This window comes from Lepisosteus oculatus, chromosome 14 (assembly GCF_040954835.1).
Source record: "Lepisosteus oculatus isolate fLepOcu1 chromosome 14, fLepOcu1.hap2, whole genome shotgun sequence".
Taxonomy (NCBI): Eukaryota; Metazoa; Chordata; class Actinopteri; order Semionotiformes; family Lepisosteidae; genus Lepisosteus; species Lepisosteus oculatus.
In genome coordinates, this window is record NC_090709.1 from 4232898 (window position 1) to 4257642 (window position 24745).

Sequence of the window (24745 nt, forward strand, 5' to 3'; positions counted from 1 at the left end):
AACTTTGTGATTTACTGCTACAATTAATAATTGTCTCAGTAAATGCCCAAACCCTACAGAACTGGTGCCTTCAGAGAGCCACTATGATTACATATTTGGCGTCCCTGAACCGGTTTTCCCTACACGAACAAGTCTCCACAGCCGAAGCGCTGTGTCTCTTTTCAGCTGGCGATAAACCTTTCCTCGATCCTTTGCGGACTTGTAAAACTGTTCCTGATCAGAATAAAAAACGCTCATGCTAATACACAAGCACCCGTGTCTCGCCAAAGCTGACAAATAAACAGACGGACAAGCCGCACTGCACGTGTGAACAGGGGAATGAGCGAGCGAGCGGGGATAGGGCGCTTCCAAGCTTCCAGCACCTGCTATTCCCAGGCAGTCTCCCATCCAAGTACTAACCAGGCCCATCCCTGTTTAGCTTCCGAGATGAGACGAGATCAGGCGTGCTCAAAGGGGTGTGGCCGTAAGCAAGAGCAAGGCTCGCTGGCACCCTTCTTATTGAGAGGACAGCTCCGTCACCTCTTTTACGACGCTGCTTTTTTTCCCTTTCGTTTTTCTCTTCTTCCCACGTTCTCTCTCTTCACTGCCTTCGTCCCCGCTCTATTTCACTTCAGCCTTTCACTCTTGCTTCCTTCCAATGAGGACGGAGCTGCGGGATAAAGGGCGCTATAGAGGATCGCTGTGGAGAGCTGCTGCTGTGCTTTGACATCTGAGCTCTGTGGAAAACGATCTCAATACAATTCTGAAAAACGCGACTCCCCGAACGCCAGCCGAACAAGTCTTTAAGTGGAAATCTAATAAGTAAATTGATTCTTAAAATGTAGAGAGCTTTGCAAAGAAATATATTGGGGCTTTTAGATCATATATTTCAAGGATGTAATTGTTGTGCTACAGTACGTGCAGAATTTTAGAAAACAGTGCGTCAACAAAGTACACTGTTTAGGTTACTTTAGAAGACAATGTACCAAAACAATATATGCTGTCTGGGTCGTTAGAATTAGCTGAAAGTAACTGATAAGCTTTGAATAACATATCTAGTGCTTCTTCTTTCGTGTTTTGATGTAATCTGTTTTCTCTTAGGTAAAGTGGAAGTTTTAGAAGGGACAAAGCGCTGAGCTTTTTTACAGCGCAACGTCTTATGAAAACCCTGTACTGCTTGTAACAAATTGAGTCTCTGGTTGCTCCCAATATTGAAATAAAGACCTTACTCAGGTGAGAACTCTCTCTTGTGGCTTCCTTGATAGTTATATTTCCATGACACCGGTTTTAATGTCTGTAATGTCTGTATTGTATCTTATTTTTATTTTTTGTTTTGTTTCATGTTCATATTATGTGTTTTCACCCAGTTGACTCCAGTTAATAACAGTTCACCCAGTTTATAGCCATTTTTTATGCGCGAAAAACGGGTGATCTTTCTATCTCGTGATCAGCTTAGTATCTTTCTGTAAGTTTTTTTCTTCTTAATTAAACGTTTAAAATACATGAATTTCATAAAGACAACACACGTTTCGAACAGAAAAAAATCATATTCTGTTCTCTTCCTGGTATGTATAACAGATCAGCAGGTCTTATTTTCCCAATTGCTTTTTTCCACTGTATTTATCATAATGGCTAGCCAATGTCTTCTCTTAGCTAGGTAATGTTACTTGTGGATGTGCTTCTGCGTTGTGTAGAAGCACATGTATCCATAGAAAGTGTATTATACTACTATTTGAGCTATAGTACATAAAAATAATTATATCGTTATTAATTTCTTTAGGTACGTGATTCCATATTATATTCCCTATTAATCAAATTCTAAAAGTATGCTTTTGTTTACTCCGATAACGAGCACATTCACAGAAAATGTTAATATCTTATGACTTTTCACAAAGTATATAAAGTTAAGATGGTCAGAAGGAGCATGTAAAAACGTTTCCGAAACGTGGTAAAATCTTACTACATGTAAGACTTTGATGCTTAAAATGTTTAGGAAGAAAGTGGAATACTGGTGTGTATTTTTTCTTTAAACTACCAATACCAGCCATATACAGTTTACACTATATGTTTATGTTCCTAAATTAATATAGTTTATGGTGGTGTATCGTGGTTGTAGAGGTTTGATGGGTTTACTGAGACAATTATTAATTGTAGCAGTAATCACGAGGTTGTTCGTTGTGGCTTTTAGAAAATCAATCGTCAGAACAACTAACAACGCACACACACGGGTTCAATACACTAGATACATTTATTAATATAAATTGTGCACCAAACATATACTAGTCTGCCTGGATACGAGCTGCAGACCTTACTGTGAGGGTTATCAATATACAAGGTATATAATCTCGAAGAGATGCAAACACAAAGAGATACACAACAGAGAATATATGTCAATATATATCGTTAGGTTACCAAATCGCTAATCAGTGTTATTACCCACTGTTACTCTAAACTCGGAAGTAAATACATTACTCATTAATTAAATTGATAACAACTTGTGTTGAGGTACAATTGAATTCTCGAGACACAATGTAGAACATGGGGTTTACTTATCCACTGTGTATGGATTTGGAATCTCCCGGCACGAACACCAAACCAGCTGACAGGCTCTGTTGCAGCCTCTGTTCCAGCGGTTGTCCAATGGGCGTTGTCCCGGCGTCCTCTGGCTACCGGCCAACCAGTTGAGGTACAGCTCGGAGTAGGACGGGCGGAGGAATCTAACTGCGGCGCGCAGGGCTGTCGTTGCTCCGAGGAGATCTACCAGCAGTCCAGCTGGCTAGTAGAAAGTCTCTATGCACAGAGTGTGACCGCGAGTCCTCACAAGTCACTTTTTTGCCTGGGAAGAAGCTGGTTCGTTTCTGGTCCAGCGCTGCTTCTGAATAAGCTATTCAGGTTGTCGATGAGGGTCCAACTGTAGGCTGCCGTTGATCAAGTGGATCATTCACGTTGGTAGAATTCCGAGTACGTATGGGATCCTCGGCCTCGCGCTTAGAACAAAGTCCAAGTCCCTTTGCAGACAACAGCAGTTGTCACGTGATTGTCTCTGAGGATGCGCGAAAATGGCCAAGGAGAGCCCCGATCTGAGCTTGCGCTCCCTTTTTGACCAAGACATAGATGTGTGCTGATTGGTTGAGAGTTTGGCGGGCATTAGAGACCCACGTGGTATTACCACGCCCTGCCAGTCCCTGATTGGTTGGTCAAGGTGAGATATGAGTCACTTACTCTTGACACTTAGGAATGCAGTCCAGATGTCCATTCGGCACTCCCTAGACAGATAGGCACCAATGGATGACCATTGATCATGATAGCCAGGCTAAGCTAAGTGCATCCCCATCTGGGAGCTGTCCATTATCAAAAGAAAACATCTTAAATCAACCTGCATGAATACTTTCTCTGTGGCTGCACCACAAAGATGGAGGGTGAGATGGGGCCTCATTTAGGACAGAATACCACCGCCTAATTCTGTCTTATTAACAAGCATTGCCGCTACAACGGCATCTCTCCTGTCAAACTTCCTCCTGACGTGTTTGACAGGATCTGGGCCGTGGTGAACAGTGGGAAAGACGCCCTGTGGAGAGTGAGGAACATGGGGCTGTTCAAAGGCATCGAGGTCCCAGTCAAGGCAGCAGGTAGCCTGGCCCTGTTCTTCACCCGAGAGAACTATTACCTCAGAGATCTGTGGAGAGAAGGGAGGGAGGAAGCAGAAAATCTGTGGGAAATTGAGAGCATAGGTCAATATCTCAAGAAACTGTGAAAAACATTATCATGTTTAAGTAAAGAATGTGATTTGCACCAGAAAAAAATAAATTGTTGCTATATAACTGGTACCGTGTCAAAATGTAATGAGATGTGATTATACAGTGCCTTGCGAAAGTATTCGGCCCCCTTGAACTTTTCAACCTTTTGCCACATTTCAGGCTTCAAACATAAAGATATAAATTTTTTATTTTATGTGAAGAATCACCAACAAGTGGGACACAATTGTGAAGTGGAACGAAATCTATTGGATTTTTGAAACTTTTTTAACTAATAAAAAAATGAAAAGTGGGGTGGCAAAATTATTCGGCCCCCTTGCGTTAATACTTTGTAGAGCCACCTTTTGCTGCGATTACAGCTGCAAGTCGCTTGGGGTATGTCTCTATCAGTTTTGCACATCGAGAGACTGAAATTCTTGCCCAATCTTCCTTGCAAAACAGCTCGAGCTCAGTGAGGTTGGATGGAGAGCGTTTGTGAACAGCAGTTTTCAGCTCTTTCCACAGATTCTCGATTGGATTCAGGTCTGGACTTTGACTTGGCCATTCAAACACCTGGATACGTTTATTTGTGAACCATTCCTTTGTAGATTTTGCTGTATGTTTGGGATCATTGTCTTGTTGGAAGATAAATCTCCGTCCCAGTTTCAGGTCTTTTGCAGACTCCAACAGGTTTTCATCCAGAATGGTCCTGTATTTGGCTGCATCCATCTTCCCCTCAATTTTAACCATCTTCCCTGTCCCTGCTGAAGAAAAGCAGGCCCAAACCATGATGCTGCCACCACCATGTTTGACAGTGGGGATGGTGTGTTGAGGGTGATGAGCTGTGTTGCTTTTACGCCAAACATATCGTTTTGCATTGTGGCCAAAAAGTTCGATTTTGGTTTCATCTGACCAGAGCACCTTCTTCCACATGTTTGGGGTGTCTCCCAGGTGGCTTGTGGCAAACTTTAGACGAGACTTTTTATGGATATCTTTGAGAAATGGCTTTCTTCTTGCCACTCTTCCATAAAGGCCAGATTTGTGCAGTTTAAGACTGATTGTTGTCCTATGGACAGACTCTCCCACCTCAGCTGTAGTTCTCTGCAGTTCATCCAGAGTGATCATGGGCCTCTTGGCTGCATCTCTGATCAGTCTTCTCCTTGTCTGAGCTGAAAGTTTAGAGGGACGGCCAGGTCTTGGTAGATTTGCAGTGGTCTGATACTCCTTCCATTTCAAGATGATCGCTTGCACAGTGCTCCTTGGGATGTTTGAAGCTTGGGAAATCTTTTTGTATCCAAATCCGGCTTTAAACTTCTCCACAACAGTATTACGGACCTGCCTGGTGTGTTCCTTGGTCTTCATGATGCTCTCTGCGCTTTCAACAGAACCTTGAGACTATCACAGAGCAGGTGCATTTATACAGAGACTTGATTACACACAGGTGGATTCTATTTATCACCATCAGTCATTTAGGACAACATTGGATCATTCAGAGATCCTCGCTGAACTTCTGGAGTGAGTTTGCTGCACTGAAAGTAAAGGGGCCGAATAATTTTGCACGCCCCACTTTTCATTTTTTTATTAGTTAAAAAAGTTTCAAAAATCCAATAGATTTCGTTCCACTTCACAATTGTGTCCCACTTGTTGGTGATTCTTCACATAAAATAAAACATGTATATCTTTATGTTTGAAGCCTGAAATGTGGCAAAAGGTTGAAAAGTTCAAGGGGGCCGAATACTTTCGCAAGGCACTGTATATACTGTTTTAAGTATGTATATTAATGTGAAGCAGAGCACTTCAACGGCACGGGTGTGTGTTCGCCCTGGTGATTCTGGGAGACAGATCGAACCTGGGCTAAAAGAGAGGGGGCTTAGCCCTCTTCCATTTGCTAGTTCAAAGTTGTACAAAGCTAGTTCAAAGTTGTACAAAGTTGTACAACCCATTTGTATCTGCTAGGCGGTGCAGTCGTCGTCCACAAAGAAGGCTTTGAAAAGCGTCAAAGGCAAGTCATTCCGAGTTGGTCGTCTGTGTTTTCCGTTCAGACGCGAAATGCTGAAATGATCTCTCGGCTCCTCGGTTGTCATTTCTGCTCCGTAAAGGAATCAGAGGACGCGTCGGCTTCCAGCACGGTGGGTCGGGACACGATGCCGGGGTCGGAGAGAGCGATGTCTTCCTCGTTAGTATAGGACCTGTCACCTGTCCCCACCTGTCACGCGGGAAACCGGGGTACATCAGGACGCGCATTGAAGTGAAAGCAGGATGCGCTGCGACATGCACTGTGCAGATCCTGCCACACTAAGAGGTGAGTGGGTCTGTTCGATCACAGCGCTAGGCGAATCCCCAATCCCCTTTTGTGCGTGGCGACAAAAGAAGTCTATTTCCACCCGGTTTCGAACCAGAGACTTTTCGCGTGTGAGGCGAACGTGATAACCACTACACTACGGGAACGGTGGTAAAACGTGCCCAGCGGCCCAGCGCTGAGCTTCGCCAATGCGATTCAGCTGCTTCCAGTGCCTTTATTGGAGTGCGCTGATGGACCATGCTCTCTCTCCAGAGACCAGCACGCCTGTCATGGACGGAGCAGGAAAGGCGGCGCCACATTCTACAGCCCTCTCCACGCAATCGACGAAATCGGGCTACTGAAGTGGAGAAAATCGCCTCTCCAGAAAGTGCAAATATCATCTTGGAGAGTATAAATCCTATTGCCGAAGGTCAGCCCTGTCTACCAGAGTAACCCTCCCACCTTCTGCAGCGATGATCAGCTCGTCTCACACGCGAGAAGTTTCAGTTGGAAACAAGCGCCCCCTCTTCTCGCACGTTTTGCACGTTCGAGTAGTTTTAATGCAGCTCCTTCGTACACGGTGCTGATCTTTTGGAAAGCAGGAGGCAAAACTGACACATTCCCATACCGGGGGTATGGAGTTTTCAACCCGGGCCGCCTGGGTGAAAACCAGGAATCCTAACCGCTAGACCATATGGGAGCACACAACCCCGCTGTTCTGGGCATCATGCAAGCAAACTACATAAATATGAGAAAACACGCAAGAGAGTTGTCACTCAGAGTGTCCAAGGGTCGATGTATACTGGGGCTCAGTTGAAATGCAACATCAGGACTTTTCCAAATTATGTCACACGAAGAGAGCACAGCCTTTTCCGCCCTGTCACGTGTGTATCGGTAACTCGCCGTGATCGTATAGGGGTCAGTACTTTGCGTTGTGGCCGTCCTGATGTACCCCGGTCTCCCGCGTGACAGGTGGGGATACTCGCCACTATACTAACGAGGAAGACAGTGCTCTCTGCTTAGTGTGCAAAACACTTACTTGCAGGATTGTGGGTGCTGTGGTTTAAATGCTATTGGTTTGTGAACAGAATACCCTTATCCCAGTGCATTGTGCCACATAAAATAAACGCACGAGAAAAAGAGATTCAGAACGCAAAGCTGTGTCAGTGTTCTGTGTAAAAAATCGGTTTGAACATCACGGGAGCTGTTTTTAATAAGCTGCTGAGTAAAGAATATTGTAGCATTTACAGGTTCTTTTCAGAACAAAGGACGAGTGGAGACGCGATTAACAAACAAGCGCTTTGTTATTAATACTCACACTTTGTTATGAACACTACCATTAAAACTACCAGTTGTACTCTCACTAATGTTAAAATGAATACACTAGTAGTAGTATTAGTTGCTGCCCGTGACGTCACATACACTCTCTGTGACGAATGCGAGACACCTAGCCACATACAGTGACGTGCCGGCTGTTGCCGTGGTTACCATACTTATGATTTATAAACACTGGAAAAAATGCATTTAAACTGTTACTTACATACATTTATCAACTTGGAATATAATTTTCTAGCTCTAGGATAGAGTTACCTAAATAATAATATGAATAATCATTGTTTAATTTCGGATTGAACATTATTAACACTAAACGCACTATGGTAATTGATCGATACAGTCTTTATTGACTGTTTTCTAGATATTTAAACAGGGTCAAGAAAAGAATCAGTACTCACCAATCAGTGAAGTTAATCGATTATTCTATGGTCCTTCAGTTGAATAAATTGGTTGTCGATACATAAGTGATCAATAATTCTCCTGCGTGCGCTCCTCGCGCCTTCCACGTTCTCGCTCTCTGATCCCGGCGCTCTGGCTGTTGTCTGTGACGTCACAGCGCTCTTTCTGACAAAGCAGAGCTGGAGGAGACTCCTGTCCGGAGCCCGGGGGGCTTTTCTTACAGATATAAAATCTCCCCCCCAAAAAAAAAACACACCGGACTGTGAAGAGAATCGAATCATCACAGTTGGAGAAGGAGAGCGACAAACCTAGGAATAAAATTCATTAAACAGAAAAAAAAAGTTTACATCGCAGATTATTGTGTTACAAAGCGTACCCGTGTGGAGCAGTAGAGGACAAGCACGAGTCCCTGAAATAAGCGCTTTTAAGAGTTTTACACAAATCTTCAGAGTAAAGAAGCCAGGAGGATCAGACTCCTGATCCTGGAGGTTAAAATGTGTATCCTGGTTTTATTTCCACCCAGCTCTCAGTTCCATTAGTGGTCTGATGATTTAAATTAACTGTAAAACTGTTACCAGATTTAATCTAAATTGTAAATTTATAAGACTGGCTACTAATAATAAATATACTGATCAAAGTGTCAATACTGGTGTTTATAAAGTAAATACTGTAGCATTTGCAGGTTCTTTTCAGAACAAAGGGCGAGTGAAGACGCGATTAACAAACAAGCATTAACACAAAACCAAACACAGGATATACACACACATGAGGAGACTGACGGAACAGGTACACATAGTTAGGGTGGTAATTACCTAATAACACACTATACTTTTACAAGACTACACAGGGCACTAGAACTACTAGGACATTATTTACACAGGTAGGGTCAGCCGCTGGTCATCGTGCTGACCCTCAGACTCTCCCCGGCTACCACTCCCAGCATGCCCAGCGGTACTACGAGCGCCTAGGGGCGCTTCCTCCTCACCACCAGGCGAGGGCATTACAATATGGACTCCCGGGAGGCTCCCATACTTCGGATTCTTGCGTTCTTATCAGAACATACTGATGCGCAAACATATTCATTACCATATTTCAAAGCATTGGAATAATATATGTCGTACAGCAACACAAAAACAGGAAGACAAGTATCACAGCTACTATAATCGGTGTTAGTAACTTAAAGAAAAACATTCCCCCTGGCCCAAACAGTGATTCTAACCAGGAGAGAAAGGGGTGAGGCTGTAGAATGAGGCATTAAAGCACATACATAACAAGATGCATTAAATTTCTTTAACTTTACAGTATGATTTATAAGTTTATACCACAAATTACTCATATCCCCCTCATTATCAGTTTCATTCAGCCAGTTTGTATACAAAGAGGCTTCGCATTTAGATTCTTCCTCTTTCTGGGTGGTGACAGGCTTCCACATAAAAAGGAAAAAGGCTGGGCACATCAGTCCCAAGCATGTGATCCCCATCTATCCCTGTGGAGACATCACTCCTGCGCTTTGCTCAGTTCGTTTGTGACCTTTTTACAGTGGGAAGCATGAATTCAGGGCACCCTTTCCGTGACTTTCACAGCAGTTGCAGTGGTCAGCAGCCGTGGTACGGCCCCCTCCACCTGAGTGAACACCACTTCTTTTTCCTGAAGTCTTTCACCAGAAGAGTAATAACTCTTAGAAAAATCTACACATTGTTCCACTGCCTCAGCTGTGCCATTTTGCAGAACAATTCTAGCTGAAGTTGTAAAATTTCTCATTGGCCCGTTCCTGCAAAACATCTTATTATGAACAAACAAATCATAATAATAATGTGCATCTAGGGGAATCACTCCCAAGGGTAACCCCCCCTTAAAACTATATTGATCCCTTCAGGGCGTACAATTAGCACAGAAGCAGCAGCTTTAGTCCACATGTTTTTCAAGCAGGATATTAACAGTATGATTATAACGAATAATACCAGACACACAAATATGTATTGAACCAGAGACCCTCTCCAGGTTCCTAGCACAGACAGTAGCCATGCACCAATGCCTCAATCATCTGGATTCTAATTATGCTATGTATTTTTCTTCATCATAGATGTGCTTTGCTAAGTCATTAATTTGCTAATAATTGTCTAGAATACAAGTACTGTTTAGTCTTTGCTCACCTAAACAGCTGTCTATCACCCTAATAGAGAATGGCCTAAAACTGTGATTATAGCGAGGAGCATACAGTTATTTCCATTCTAATACATCTGAGTTACACTCAGACTAAAAGCAGGGCTATTTACCCATGCCAATAAACCTAAATAATCACCTCTATCAAAGGGGATTACTCCCATTTATAAAAGTAAAACTCCTTACACTTAACAGGTACACTGTCACCCCCCCTCAGGAAGCTCAACAAACACAGAAACAGTGACAATATAATAATGTTCACTCAGTCTCTGGTGCAGTGGTTCGGTGTCAGTGCAATGCGTAGATCCAGCGATCTCATCCTGTCACTCAGATGGCAGAGTCGGTAGTCAGTTGCACTTGATATGGTCCTTCCCAGCAGGGTTGCAACATCTGGCAGGGTATATCTTCCTCACCCACACCCACTCGCCAGGTATCAGATCGTGTCTTCCCTCTACTGGAGGTCTCCAAGCGTCCAGCACCTGTTCACCAGCCCCGTGCACCACTTCAATTAACAACCTACAATACTACAATAGAGAATTAGCAAATTCAACAATCCATTAGCCAAATTCATCCCTCCAGGAAGTTTCATTGATTGGCCTGTGATGATATCAAACAGGCTCTATTACACAGTTCTGTTTGATCCAGCCGCATCCCATGGCGTTCCTTCAGTCTGATGTCTAGTCAATCTTTTCTGTTCCTTCATTCCACTGTTCCAGCAGACTGAGGGTGATCTCAGTCCATCTCACCCCGAATAATCCAGCCACAGCCTGTCTCTTGATCATAATACATGCGGTAGGGCAGTGCCCACCAAGGGCTTATCTCCATCATCAAGTGTTTGGTAGACACAGAGGCAGTGACAGCAACCCACTGGGAAAACAGATTATAAGAGCCAAGGTTGTAAACATTTGCTACTGCATGAAAGGTTTCTCAGGAGCAGGCCTTTTTAGCTGTAGCACCTGCACCTGAACTGTAGTTGAGTTCCTTTGATAAGCATCACATTGAGATACCACATAAGTGGCTACTGCTTCAAACATGGTCCCCACCCAGGTTTGGGTAACCGGCATACCATTTGACTCACACCCAGGTGTCCGACAGAGTGCATTAGTCGAGCTACAAAGGGCATTAGGCTGTGAGGGCATGCAGAGCGTCCAGTGTGCTGGCAGCACCACACTCTTTTCAAACCATGTCCTTTTCTCTGCTTTAGAGGCCTCAGCCTGAATATCCTGTAGCTGTCCCCTTTTCACCAACAGAGGTCTCACAGGGGTCTCAGACTCCTGTTCTACCAGGACTGTGCACCTGACAGCTACATCTGTAAAGTTGTTCCCTCGAGTTACTGGAAACATTTCTTTATTATGTGATTTATACTTTACCACAGCTACTTCAGTCAGTAGCTGCAAAGCTTCTAACAGTTCAGAGACAAACCCAGCATTCTTGACTGGAGTCCCTGCCATGTTGGGGAAATCCCTATTCCTTCACTGCTATCCAAAATTGTGGCATACACCAAATGTATATATACAGTCTATATAAATTGCTACAATTTTCCATTTAGCATATTTACAAGTTTCAATTAAATATTTTCATTCGGTCTGCTAGTTCTACACCAGATTATTCACAGTTTATACAGCCAGGCAGGTAGCCTGCACAACACATAAACACGGCCCCTTGGCCACCGCATCAAGGGGTCCTGAATAATAATAACCCACCAGACGATGCCTATCTCCATGCTCACCCTGGCTTTATCATGTAGTTGGTTTTATACTCCTTTTTTTCCTCTTTAGATCCAATACTTCGAGAAGCCCGGCCTTATGGATTCCCTAATTAGGTAAAACAATCACAATATCACATAACTCTATTGAGTTAGTTCACATAAATGCTATTTCATGCAGTAATTCCTTATAAAATGCTGCAGTCTGGGCCTAAAATAGGTCTGGGGTGTCCCCCACCCACATCAGTAGTTGAAACTGTACATCTTTTCCCAAGCAGACTGTGACAGCTTATATTTGCTTTAAACACAACCCTTGCACCCCTTCTCCTGTAGCCTCCTGTTACCCGTTAGAAAACTTTATATCACATCTTTATGCTGTTTTAGTTTAAAAACAGGACAGCTGTGCTCCTGTGTCCCCCAGTTTCTGGTTACAGTTAAGATTATTTCACTTTTATTTAAATCCTGAGATAAATTTAAGAAGGCTACAGAGAGGTTTACTAGATTAAAACTGTTAGTTCACGCACGGCTCTCGTTTCAGCTTCTGACATGTTCTTTAATTGTGAAATCAAGCCTCTTTCTTACAATTTCTACAAAAAACACCTTTTTTTAAGTAACTGCACACCAGCTTATTAGTAGTTTTGTCTTTGGGGTTTTATATCTCGGTATAACATTAAAGTCGCACAATAATTTCGACAAACTGGCGGCTCCCTTTTCTCCTCCTTGAGAGTCTTTTTACCACCCATTTGCAGCGCTCGCACTTCTGCATGCATGCTTCGCGAGTTATTAAATCACATCTGTCTCTGTTCGTAATATCAGGAAAGCATAGTTGCACATTCTTGGCAACATCAGGTTTTAACCCACTCAAGTAAATTTGTTTTATTACTGTGGAAGTATCTTCATTCACTTCCTTCTCATCGGCTAACCCCGAGTATACTATCCATAAAGCTATAAACCTTTCTGTAAAATCTGAAACATCCTCACTTCCTTCTGCTGACATGCTGTTACTTTTCTCTAATCAGTTTTCGGTGGGTAATGCTCTTTCAAAAATCTCCACACTAATTCCCACCCTTCTCCTAGATTCTCTCTTAAGGCGTTCTATTTCTTCTTTTGCTGTTTCTTTTTCTGCATATATAACTTTGTTTCGTTCAGCCATTGCTTTTAGCTTTTCCATCAGAGATTTTTGCGTCTCATCTATGACATTCTGTTGAATTCTCAAATATTCCTCTAAATATTGTTTATTTTTATCCAAATGTTCATACACTTTTCTACATTCCTGTTCAGCCTAAATTCCGTCTGACATATTTCTTTTAAGTTTCACTTTGGATTAATCAAACTTTTTTTTTTCTTCACACCAAACCATTTTCATGTCCCCCACTCGCCCCGCGGAACCCCCCAGTCGAGACAAACTGACGAACTATCACAATTCGGGAACACGGACCAGGTTCCAAATCCTGGCTTTAAACACACAGTTGAATCGAGTTACCATTTTCGGCTCTTCTGCAAGTACAGTTCTAGTTACTACCTTCAGCCGTACTGCAGTCGTGTACCAGGATGCAACACCTGGTTTGTTTCGCACGGGCAGGGCGAGACGCTATTCCTTCAGCAATCCCTCCTTTTCTACCCCACCTTCACAAAACAGGCATCTAAAAACATATACACCATTAACTCATTTTTCTGTTGTACTTGCTTCAGCACCACAGCAACATGGAGAGGACAAGGGACTTTTTAGAAAAGAGGAGTCCTTACCTCTTTTTAGAAGCGGGCGCCTAACTTTTCCTCTCCATGTCCGTGTGGATTAATTTAGATGGATACTTCTTCATCATTTGGGTCACGTATCCGCCAATCTGCCTCCTCCTTTTTAGAGGACGTTGTAAACCTTTAGGAACAATATGATCTAGCAACAAGGTTATGTCACTGTAATTAGGCTTAAGACAATCAAGAACAAGGCTTGGCTTTCTTCGAAATTCTTTACGGTCATCAGGCAATTTAGGAAAAGACTTAACTAATGCAAATAATTCACTAGGAGACCAATGTCAATGTACATATGCTGGAGTTCCTACTGGACCTGTAAAAGTGCACATTGGCATTTCACAAACAAGTGAAAAGGCTTTGGCTCCGGACCGCTTTCTAGTTTCGGTGGAGACTTTTTCTTTTTAGAAGGCATGGCCATGACTTTAGCTGCAGCTTGCTGTTCTTTAGTTTCAAGACTAGTCTTTTTTTAAGCTTCCCATTATTTCTGTGATTCCTCTTTCCATTACATAAGTATTCCAATTCACTTTCTTTCCTTTCTTCTCCTTCTCTTCTAAGTTTCCCCTTCTTCAGGAAACTTCTTTTTCCTAATTCAACTTTCCTCTGTCCATTCTGATTCACTTACAAAGATCCTTCATAGTTATGGGCCCCTAATTATCATTTATAAATTATGTGCAAGTTCCTTTACACCTATTACCCTAGCTTTACAGTTCATGAACATAAAACATTTTTTTTTACTCTAACCCAGGCTATAATTGTTTCTCTGAATTTGTCGTACATGTACTTTTGCTGGACTGCTCTGTCCCATTTTCATCTTTGAATTTTAATTTCCCATTTTTACCGATCGATGCCTTACTTAGAACCTTATCACATCAACTACTCCGCAGAGCAAAAACCATACGTCTGTGTTAAGATAAGTTCTTTATATGAGTCCCAGACTCATCAAACCCGCGTGAGAACACCCCTGTGGCTCGCTTCTCAAACTATTAATTTTTAAGGATCACTTACTGGCGTCAGACAGCTGCCAATTCTCCAGATGCGTCTCTGGCAGGATAAACAATTTATTCTCCGAGGTTCGTCCAATTTTACTAAAATTGTCAGGGACGGATGGAGTTTCAGCAGCCGTTCGCGTTCAGGTTTCTGATCCCGGACGAGCCCTCAAATTGTCATGGAACTATCAAGGAAGCCACAAGAGAGAGTTCTCACCTGAATAAGGTCTTTATTTCAATATTGCAAGCCCTGCTGCCACTTCGCAAAGTGCAACCAGAGACTCAATTTGTTACAAGCAGTACAGGGTTTTTAAAAGACGATGCGCTGTAAAAAAGCTCAGCGCTTTGTCCCTTCTAAAAGTTCCCCTTTCCCTAAGAGAAAACAGATGACATCAAAAAGCGAGAGAAGAAGCACTAGATTTGTTATTCAAAGCTAATCAGTTACTTTCAGCTAATTCTAACGACCCAGACAGGAAATATTGTTTTGGTACATTGTCTTCTAAAGTAACCTAAACAGTGTACTTTGTTGATGCACTGTTTTCTAAAATTCTGCACGTACTGTAGCACAGCATTTACATCCTTGAAATATATTATCTTAAAGCACCAATATATTTTTTGCAAAGCTCTCTACATTTTAAGAATCAATTTACTTATTAGATTTCCACTTCAAGACTTGTTCAGCTGGCGTTCTGGGAGTCGCGTTTTTCAGAATTGTATTGAGATCGTTTTCCACAGAGCTCAGATGTCAAAGCACAGCAGCAGCTCTCCACAGCGATCCTCTATAGCGCCTTTTCTCCCGCAGCTCCGTCCTCATTGGAAGGAAGCAAGAGTGAAAGGCTGAAGTGAAATAGAGCGGGGACGAAGGCAGTGAAGAGAGAGAACGTGGGAAGAAGAGAAAAGCGCAAGGGAAAAAAAGCAGCGTCTTAAAAGAGGTGACGGAGCTGTCCTCTCTATAAGAAGGGTGCCAGTGAGCCTTGCTCTCACTTACGGCCACACCCCCTTGAGCACGCCTGATCTTGTCTGATCTTGGAAGCTAAAGAGGGTTGGGATTAATTAGTACTTGGAGGGGAGACCGCCTGGGAATACCAGGTGCTGTAAGCTTTTAAGCGCAGGAGGCGCCCTATCCTCGCTCGTTCGCTCATTCCCTTGTTCACACGTGCAGTGCGGCTTGTCCGTCTGTTTATTTGTCAGCTTTGGCGAGACACGGGTGCTTGTGTATTAGCGTGAGCGTTTTTTATTCTGATCAGGAATAGTTTTACAACTCCGCAAAGGATCGAGGAAAGGTTTATCGCCAGCTGAAAAGAGACACAGCGCTTCGGCTGTGGAGACTTGTTCGGCTGGCGTTCGGGGAGTCGCGTTTTTCAGAATTGTATTGAGATCGTTTTCCACAGAGCTCAGATGTCAAAGCACAGCAGCAGCTCTCCACAGCGATCCTCTATAGTGCCCGTTCTCTCGCAGCTCCGTCCTCATTGGAAGGAAGCAAGAGTGAAAGGCTGAAGTGAAATAGAGCGGGGACGAAGGCAGTGAAGAGAGAGAACGTGGGAAGAAGAGAAAAACGCAAGGGAAAAAAAGCAGCGTCGTAAAAGAGGTGACAGAGCTGTCCTCTCTATAAGAAGGGTGCCAGCGAGCCTTGCTCTCGCTTATGGCCACACCCCCTTGAGCACGCCTGATCTCGTCTGGTTTCGGAAGCTAAACAGAGATGGGCCTGGTAAGTACTTGGATGGGAGACCGCCTGGGAATACCAGGTGCTGTAAGCTTTTAAGCGCAGGAGGCGCCCTATCCCCGCTCGCTCGCTCATTCCCCTGTTCACACGTGCAGTGCGGCTTGTCCGTCTGTTTATTTGTCAGCTTTGGCGAGACACGGGTGCTTGTGTATTAGCGTGAGCGTTTTTTATTCTGATCAGGAACAGTTTTACAAGTCCGCAAAGGATCGAGGAAAGGTTTATCGCCAGCTGAAAAGAGACACAGCGCTTCGGCTGTGGAGACTTGTTCGGCTGGCGTTCAGGGTGTCGCGTTTTTCAGAATTGTATTGAGATCGTTTTCCACATAGCTCAGATGTCAATGCACAGCAGCAGCTCTCCATAGCGATTCTCTATAGCGCCCTTTCTCCCGCAGCTCCGTCCTCATTGGAAGGAAGCAAGAGTGAAAGGCTGAAGTGAAATACAGATGCAGCCATTCAAAATGAGCGTTAAAAACCCGCGGTACAGTAACCAACCCGCAGGGCACCGTAGGGCACCGCGGTAAGTGATTGGCTGGCCAAAATGACCGACAGGGGCACTCGTGGTGCATTGGTTGGTAGTGAAAAGATTTAATAATTTAATGTCTTTACTGTGCACGTTTCAATCCGCTTAGTTTTGAATATTTATATGGAATTTTACCACTAAAGGGAAATTTTAGTAGCTGAGCATAAAAAGAAGAGGAGCATAACGCATCTGAAGGTCATAAACGATATTAATTTAGGAACATAAACATTACTGTATGTACATAAACTGTACTGTGTATGGCTGGTCTTGATAGTTTAAAGAAAAAATACACACCAGTCTTCCATTTCTCCCTTAACATTTTAAGCATGAAAGTTTTATGAAACGGTACCCAAATATGTGATTGCTGTATAGAATGAATTTTAATTTTTTAAAATTATTTAACACGAAAATTAAGCTGTTTACATCTTCCGCCTGAGAACAGTCTCAGAAACTACCCAACGCAGAAACACAGCCACTAACTAGCAAAGAGAGGACATTAGCTAGCCAATATGATAAATAAATAAATGATTATTTTGTTTATTTCTTTTGTACATTTATTTGAACATTTCCATCGATTGTACAAGCACTTGGAAACTGTCCAATCCCTAGTTCATCAAGCATTTACCGGTCTGGCGCCGGTCTGTGTCTTCTAGGATATAATGCCAGCGAACTCTTGTTTTTATGTCCACTATAACTACGCTGGGCAAACGTTCCGAGGTCAAATTCTTCCAGCACGGGGGTACCTTTAAAGTTGAGACGACGGCACCAAAATTTTTTGGCGCGCCTTCTCTTTAAAGCCCTGGCCAAATATGAAGACAGTACGTACAGTTATAATTCAAACGGAATTAAAAACTACACATCCCAGTTACCATGGTGGTGCTTGTGATCATTGCGTTTAACCAACGAAACAGGGCGAAAAATCAGTCACATGACTTTGGGGCAGACAGCGAAATTTACACGATAGGCTACCTCAAACTGTCAGTTACACAACTGTGTATGTCGCTTAAGCCATTCCTATTTGGCATTTTAGTTATGGAGGCGAGAAGACGCCCCCCCCCCCTCTCTGGGTGTCTGATTTGCCGCCATCTTTAACTGTTCGGTGTCCGAATCGGAGTAGCTACGCGTACGAAATAAAGTTAATCCCAACTACAAAACATATTTTTGTGGTAGGAGGGCGGAAAACATCAGTATTTTCTGCTATTAATTACTGTACGATTTATAGTTGAAATCTGAGCCTAGATATAAAGTTAGATATAAAGTTAAAATCTCGACAAAGCAATGTAGGAAATACAGAGAAAATAAATCCTTTCTGACATCTAAAATCAGTTTCAATCAAGGTCTCTAAAACGAACAAGAAAAAGAGGATTTTCGGAGGGCAATTACGCTGTGTTTATATAGAATAACTGATTTTTGAGCAATCTAATTTCTTGTTCGTTTAAAACAGTGAAATTTCAGCTGCAAAAGATCGGACCAGAAACAGCACTCTCTCTGCCTGTCATAGACGTTCAGGAAAGGCTGGATGAAGTCATGTCAAGTACAATAATTCGGTGATCAATAATAACAGTTGTAGGACAGTATATAAGGAGGATAAGGATTTTGAAGTTGACTCGAAATCTGATAGGTAACCAGTGCAAGGACTTGAAAACAGGTATAATGCATCCCTGATAGGATTCTTGCTGTCATATTCTGAACATATTGAAGATTGCTCAGTGTGGATTTAATTTCCCCAGTGAACAGGATGTGCATTTATTAATTCTAGAAAAAAAGCCTTTCTTGATTTCTCTAGTTCCCTTTAAAATAAACTATTATTCCACAATGCAGAGTATTACATGGCCAGTATTTACACATGATATTTGTGATTTAAAGAAATTAACACAAGCAGCTTTTGGAGATTTAAGTGTTGGCTGAGTTATTGCAGGATAAAAGACTAGAGATGTTGGCAAGAAGAAGATAATTTGGGGAAAGCTGAGGAATACACTTATAACAAGAACACTTCCTAATGGGGTTAGGCATACTTTTGATGAAGATGATGAAGTTAACAGACTATATGTTTACATAGATACTGAAATAAGGATTGTATTTTAGATTATGTGTAGTTGCTGGCATTGAACTGTGTGTTGGATGCACATGAATTGAAGGAATGGGCAAACATAGCTGATGCGGATCCACAGAGCCAGCATATTAAGATGTTTATAATTAGAGGCAATTTGTTTAAATAACTAGGTATGGATACTGATGTGCAAGAGAGGTGGAAAGGCTTTTTCGTTAAGCCAGCACTATAAGATATTTTATTCTCAGTGAGATGCTGCCATTTCATAGTGGGTTTCTAACCCTGTGTATAGTTCCATCCACCCAGTGCCTTTACTTCCATCCATTTCTAATCTCTTTATCCAGTACAGAGGATTTGGAGCCTATCCCAGTAAGCAACGGACACAAGGCAGAATACACCCTGGCTATAGCGCCAGTCCATCACAGGACAGACAGACACAAACACACACACACCAGGGCCAGTTTTCCCATAAACCAATTAACTTACCAGTATGTTTTGGAGTGCGAGAGGGAGTCATATCACACATATGGAGAAAAACCATGTAACCCAGAGAGAACATGTAAACCCCACACACACAGGATGGCAGGAATTGAACCTAGGACCCCAGTACTGCAAGATAGCAATGCTAACCACTTCGCCACCATTATAAATGGATGGATATCTTAGTTATCTTTCTAGTTCACAGGTATGCATGCATAATTTAATTTTGAAAGCCACTGAGACATCAGGTACTACTGTTGTATTTATGAAAAAGAAACAAAACAAAAAACATACTAACAACTGTGCCATCCTACTTCTTAGTTAATACATTTTATTATTCATAAACAGTTAACATTGTTAGCAAAATATTTTGAATTATATTTAACCCTATTTTTTCTTTAGTTTTGTATTTAACTTATTATATGATAGTCAGACTTATTATATACTTAAATATACTTAAATATATATAAAGATGCGGGGGAAAGTGCAACAGCTTATTACAGTGCTTAATTTAATATTATTGATTGCTAATAGTTTATGCTAACACCTAACTTTCTTAATTAGATGTATTTAAAACAGTGAACTAAGTGTAACATACTATTCAGAAATACAATCGAAAATAGTTTTGTGGTGTTTGTATGGATGAAATGTTTCTAAAATGTATAACGTAACAAAATTAAAGACGATTAAAATCTGTAATCTTTCCACTTGTAATGTCATTAGACAGAACAACACGTTTCTGGTTTGTTTTAATTAGCTAGTATTAGTTAGTAGTTAGTAGTTAGTAGTAAACGCTATAAAATAATGTGACTAGGCACCGAACAAGTTTACAGCACAGTACAATAATAAATGCTGACCATGACTTTAGAAGCATAAATTGCCTTACACTCAATTTAAACACAAGCTGTCTTTAGCCCTCTAAGCTGGTTCATACAGAAATGTAGAGATCCAGGCTCAGAACACACAGCTTCATTAGCGAATACATATGCAGGACAACTAGAGAAGACGTTTTACAGAGGATGGATTTTTAGAAACATCCCATCAGTGACATCACTGAAGTCAACTCCTAGGTACTGTAACTGTCGTGTGGATAGTTTCACAAGAATCAGACAAAGGTTTAAGCATCTCTTGTTCTAGATAAAACTGCAAAAAAAAAAAACAACAACCCATAATGTACTTCTTTGCGGCTCTGTTTGCCCAAATCATATATTCACAACGTGAAATTTAGAAAATAATATTACGTAACCAAAATCCGCAATATGGAAACAGAACCTGTGTAATTGTTGATAGATGATGTACTCGTAACATTTTTACAAGACGAACTACAACATTTAAAAAATGACTTGTATGTACTTGATATCTCTAATCAATCCACGGCGACATTGTTAAAGCAGAGTCCCAGTAAAACGAAACTAAAACGCCCTGCGCATACCGTTTCGCGCTTCTTATTAGTTGCTCAAAAGTAATTTGACCATATGAAATGCATAATATAAACCTAGAAACATATACGTGAGCAGTATTTACGTACTGTAGTATCGGTGTTAAGACATACCTCTCAAATACTGTAAATCAAGTTAAAAATATCTCAAGACCGATTCTGGTCATAATGAAACCATGTTTCGTGTATGTTTTCTTTAAAGTACCGAGACCAGCCATATACTGTATGTTTATGTTCCAAAATTAATATCGTTTATGGCCTTCATACGCGTTGCAGTATGCTCCTATTCTTTTTATGCTCAGCTACTAAGATTTCCCTTCAGTGGTAAAATTAGATATGAATATTCAATACTTAAACGGGCACAGTTAAGAAATTAAATATACATATACATACTGTATACAGTACAGTTTTCATACAGTAATATGTTTATGTTCCTAAATCAATCTCTTTTATGAGCATGTGAAAGGCATGGTGAATCGATTCTCAAAAATTACTGTACTTTGCATGATTGGAAACAAATGCGTGATTGCGAAATGCTGTGGTGTTACTTTTACAAAGACGGTCAATGAAAAAAAGAATGTTGACCAGGGCAATACTTTGAGTTTACACTTACAGCTTGTCCAAGGTCATTCATTATTAATACTATTAGTAATATCTTCGTTAAAGACTTTGATGGCCACAGCTCAAACATGAGAGGTTGAGCTTTATTAGCTCCACCTTGCCGAAATTCCGGATACTATTATTTTGCTTGTCATATTATAGGAGAATTTACGGTAACTAGCGGTATTTACCGGTAACTCGCAGTATTTACCGGTAGCTTGCGGTAGACTGCGTACAGCATACCGGAAAATAATGCGGTATCGCCCACGCATTTTGAATGGCTGCATCTGTATGTCCCCCAGCTCTGAGCCCATTGGGCCTGCTGGTGTGACCAGAGCTGCAGCGTCGCCATGCTGGTGGGGGTCAGTTCGGCTTTTCTGTTGGAATGAACAGGGGGGTTACATGATGGTGCTGTCTGTGGTCTGGCTGTCCTGCTGGTCTGGATGAGGGGTGCGTAGTGTGGTGCAGGTTCTTGTCCCATCCTGCTCTTGGTCCAGGTTGGAGGGTTGCACCAATTCTGTGTCTTGTTAGCTGTTATGGATGGGTTTGGGGGTGTTAATACCAGAGTGGTCCGGGGGGGGTGCAGGTGTCTCGGGGGCATTCTTGTTTTTCTGTGAGTTCAGGTTGATTCTGTTGGTTTTGCCACGAATCTCCCTCACGCAGGCAAGCGCTCCCGCATTCTTACGAGCTCTCCCCGTACCAAACGTGCACGTGTCAATCAGTCCTCTACTTAAACCCTCATCTGCCCCCCGGTCATTGCTCACGATTGAGATTTTCTCCAGGAGCTTACGTACTAACTACACCTTTGCCTTACTACGACTTCTCCCCTGGACCTCGACCCCGCTTTTCCGACTACCGCTTTAGCCACTCGATTTTGTACCTTCGCCTGTTTTATGCTTTCTCGGATCCTGACCCCAGCCTGTCTCTTCGTTTACGCCTCTGACTTCTGAATCCACACCGACGCAACTTCTACGCCTTCCCGGACTCCGACCCCTGCCAGTCCCTCGACTACACTTTCGCCTGTCGATTCTGTGCCTACGCCTGTGCTACGTGTGGAAGACCGAGCCAAAAGGTCAGGACAGTGACTATGCGTGGGAAAGGTTTTCTGTTCGCACCTAAGACCACTGTCTTAGGTGCAAACTAAAGCCTGTGACTCCTCACACCCATTCAACCAGAGAAAATTGAAACAGATTGCCTACTTTTAATGTATAAAAAAGGAAAGTATAACTTCAGTCCAGTGAGCATGTCTTGAGTGCTAGGGGAAACCCTTTCTCTGTGATATGCTCCCCTTCAGCTGATTGTATTAAAGATCTCTGTTGACAATCTCCCAACCTGAGTGAAGACTGAGTTTTCTTCGACATACGCCTTCCCGGACTCGGACCCCTGCCTGTTTGCTCCGACTACGCCTGTGTCTCGCGCCAACCCTACCAAGGGCACCGCATTGGATCCCTATCCTCAGCAGTCAGCCCCTGCGTGACAGGTTCTGAGCATCTTCGTTACATCCGTTTGTGTGTATAGATGAAAAAGCTATTGAAGAGCACCCCGACACCCCCCACCCATCTCGGTGGAAGTTGCCATGTTCAAAAAATCCTAAAAAGATCATTAAAGTTTCACACAACAAAGCATGACTGTGAAAGGTCAGGAGGCCTGCCTAATGGTGGTGCTGGCCCCACTAGCACCTCTTCCAGCAGCAACCTTAGTTTTTCCCAGGAGGTCTCCCATCCAGGTACTGACCAGGCTCACCCTGCGGTCCATGTGGGTCCTAATGCCCTAGTATAGTGACGGGGACACTATACTGTAAACAGGCGCCTTCCTTCGAATGAGATGTAAAACTGAGGTCCTGACACTCTGTGGTCATTAAAAATCCCATGGCGTTTCTTGAAAAGAGTAGGGGTGTAACCCTGGCATCCTGGCCAAATTTCCCCATTGGCCCTTACCAATCATGGTCTCCTAATAATCCCCCTCTTTGAATTGGCTACATTTCTCTTCTCTCCTCCTCACTGATAGTGGTGAGTGTTCTGGCGCACTATGGCTGCCATCGCATCATCCAGCTGGATGCTGCACATTGGTGGTGGTGGAGGGGAGTCCCCATTACCTGTAAAGCGCTTTGAGTGGAGTGTGCAGAAAAGCGCTATATAAGTGTAAGCAATTATTATTATTATTAATGAGCACAACACTTGATTACAGTAAAAAAATCATTAAAAAATAAAGAAATGTTCCACAACTCAAAGCAAGCATGTATAAGGTTAGGGGAGCTGTCTGATGTGTAAAACACCTGGTTGCAGCACTGTGGCTGTTGTGCTTGAAGAGCTATTGACTCGTGAATAGCACCCTCCTATCCCCATGTACAGGCTGTCTAATGGTGCCAAATTGAAAAAAACCATTACAAAATAAATAAAGGGGCCGCAGCCACAGCAAGGTTGTATAAGGTTAGGGGGCCTGTCTGGTGTGTAAAACATATGGTTTCAGCAGTGTGGCTGTTGTATTTGAATTTCTATTGAGCCATGAAGAAGACCCACCTATCCCAATGTATTACCTGTAGTGTTACCTTCAGAAAATCATAAAAAAATAAAGAAAGGGGTCACAGCCACAGCAAGGTTGTATGAGGTTAGGGGGCCTGTCTGGTGTGTAAAACATATGGTTTCAGCAGTGTGGCTGTTGTATTTGAATTGCTATTGTAGCGGCAATGCTTGTTAATAAGACAGAATTAAGCGTTGGTATGCTGTCCTAAAGGAGGTCCCATCTCACCCTCCATCTCTGTGGTGCAGCCACAGAGAAAGTATTCATGCAGGCTGATTTAAGATGTTTTCTTTTGATAAGGAACAAGCTCCCAGACGGGGATGCACTTAGCTAAGCCTGGCTATCATGATCAATGGTCATCCATTGGCGCCTATCAGTCTAGGGAGTGCCGAATGGAAATCTGGACTGCATTCCTAAGTGTCAAGAGTAAGTGAATTATATCTCATCTTGACCAACCAATCAGGGACTGGCAGGGCGTGGTAATACCATGTGGGTCTCCAATGCCCGCCAAACTCTCAACCAATCAGCACACATCTGTGTCTTGGTCAAAAAGGGAGCGCAAGCTCAGATCGGGGCTCTCCTTGGCCATTTTCGCGCATCCTCAGAGACAATCACGTGTCAACTGCTGTTGTCTGCAAAAGGACTTGGACTTTGTTCTAAGGGCGAGGCCGAGGATCCCGTACGTACTCAGAATTCTACCAACATGAATGCTCCGCTTGATCAACGGCAGCCTACAGTTGGACCCTCGTCGACAACCTGAATAGCTTATTCAAAAGCAGCGCTGGACCGGGAACGAACCAGCTTCTTCCCAGGCAAAAGAGTGACTTGTGAGGACTCGCGGTCACACTCTGTGCGTAGAGACTTTCTACTAGCCAGCAGGACTCCTGGTAGATGCCCTCGGAGCAATGACTGCCCTGCGCGCCGCAGTCAGATTCCTCCGTCCGTCCTACTCCGAGCTGCACCTTGACTGGTTGGCCGGTAGCCAGAGGACACTGACACAACGCCCATTGGACAACCGCTGCAACAGAGGCTGCAACAGAGCCTGTCAACTGGTTTGGTGTTCGTGCCGGGAGATTCCAAA

General features: G+C 42.9%; 1 protein-coding gene and 2 pseudogenes across 1 annotated transcript in view; 2 read left to right on the forward strand and 1 right to left on the reverse strand.

Annotated features, from left to right (window-relative positions):
* LOC138243386 (proline-, glutamic acid- and leucine-rich protein 1-like) overlaps nucleotides 1-24745 on the forward strand; it is a 46711-nt gene that overhangs the window by 14324 nt on the left and 7642 nt on the right. The window lies entirely within an intron of this gene.
* Nucleotides 351-469, reverse strand: LOC138219126 (5S ribosomal RNA; annotated as a pseudogene).
* On the forward strand, nucleotides 15973-16091 carry LOC138218677 (5S ribosomal RNA; annotated as a pseudogene).